The sequence below is a fragment of the Tigriopus californicus genome, chromosome 1, assembly GCF_007210705.1.
Source record: "Tigriopus californicus strain San Diego chromosome 1, Tcal_SD_v2.1, whole genome shotgun sequence".
NCBI lineage: Eukaryota > Metazoa > Arthropoda > Copepoda > Harpacticoida > Harpacticidae > Tigriopus > Tigriopus californicus.
The window spans coordinates 13484844-13486098 of record NC_081440.1 but is presented as its reverse complement, the minus strand read 5'-3'; the positions used below and the strand labels follow the sequence as shown (position 1 = coordinate 13486098).

At 48.5% G+C, this 1255-nt stretch overlaps 1 protein-coding gene across 1 annotated transcript in view; it reads right to left on the bottom strand.

The window, feature by feature from the left end:
• Positions 1-1028, bottom strand: part of LOC131893232 (RNA-binding protein Nova-2-like) — a 55344-nt gene extending 54316 nt beyond the window's left edge. Inside the window, exon 1 of the transcript XR_009374658.1 lies at positions 199-1028. The gene's annotated coding sequence lies outside the window, so the exon portion shown is untranslated. The remainder of the gene's footprint in view (positions 1-198) is intronic.
• Between the last annotated feature and the right edge of the window lie 227 nt (positions 1029-1255).

Sequence of the window (1255 nt, the reverse complement as noted above, 5' to 3'; positions counted from 1 at the left end):
ATGATTGGAATTTGGACCAAGCGCAACTTCTGAGACTCTATGTGTAGATGGCAAATCTGAGTTGAACAAACATGTGCGGGAAGTGACCGGGGTCGACCAGTCACTAATAATGTTGTGGATCATTTCAATACACTTGAGAGAAGATTTCTTGGGGGTCGCAAGTAGGTATTGCCATCGAATGGGACGTCGAGTTCTTACCTTAGAAGGTGGAGCGTGAAAGCAATCGGCCACCAATGACATTGGAGCAAGAACCTACGGGTGTCGTCGCGTACCTGGATGTTCCACAAATCACAAGAAGCACACGGCCATCAATCATAAACGGCCAATCATTTAGGGCGAGCAAGCGTTTCGTGTCACAGCCAATTTCCACGCCCTCCGGAAATCACAAACGACAAAATGCACACTAATTCCGGGACTTTTTTTTCTTCTTCTTCTTTTGCTTCTTTTTTCAGTGGCAAACGTACGCACACACGCACAAACTCGTGCACATTCAATGGCACGAGAATATTGCCTTGGGCAAGGATATTGGATGATATCACGTGGTTGGTTGTTGGTATTGGTTTTCGTCTTGATATGTGTTATTGTTGGTGCCAGGGTTGGTTGGTTGATTGGTTGGTAGGTTGGTTGGTTGGTTGGTTGGTGAGTGAAAGGACCACAAAAACAACGAATCGGTATCAAGTCTGTCTGACGGACGAGCAACAGGATCTGATTGGAACGATTGTTAACGGTGATGGTGGTGATGTTAATGGGTGGTGGGTGCCAGGTGGGCGGTGCTTGGTGGGGTGAATGAATGGAATGGTTAACAGGGCAAGAATCTAGAAAACAGAGTCAAAAAATGTAGGTATGGTGTGTGAGTGTGAGTTGGGGGAAGGAAAAAATAAAGCAGCCTGTCAGCTCTTGGGCTTCCTTCTTTACTCTTTCATCAACACGTTCTCAATACTACACACCGACGTGAAGGAGAACAAGGAGGATGTGGAGAAGGAGGAAGGGAAGGAGGACGAGGAGGAGGTGGTTCCTGATGATAACACCCTCGACGACGTGGTGCCAGAGTGCACACGACAAGGACAGAGTGGAAGAGTGGCTGGTTGGATGGTTGGATTGCTGGTGGGTTGGTGGGTTGGCGCCGGTGAGAGGAGATGGCGTGCCATCTTATTCCTTCACACGCACGCTCCCTTCTTTGGTTGGTTGGTTGGCCCAAATGATCCACGTTCCACGTTCCACGTTCCATGTCCCGAGTTTCATCTCCTGCCTTCGT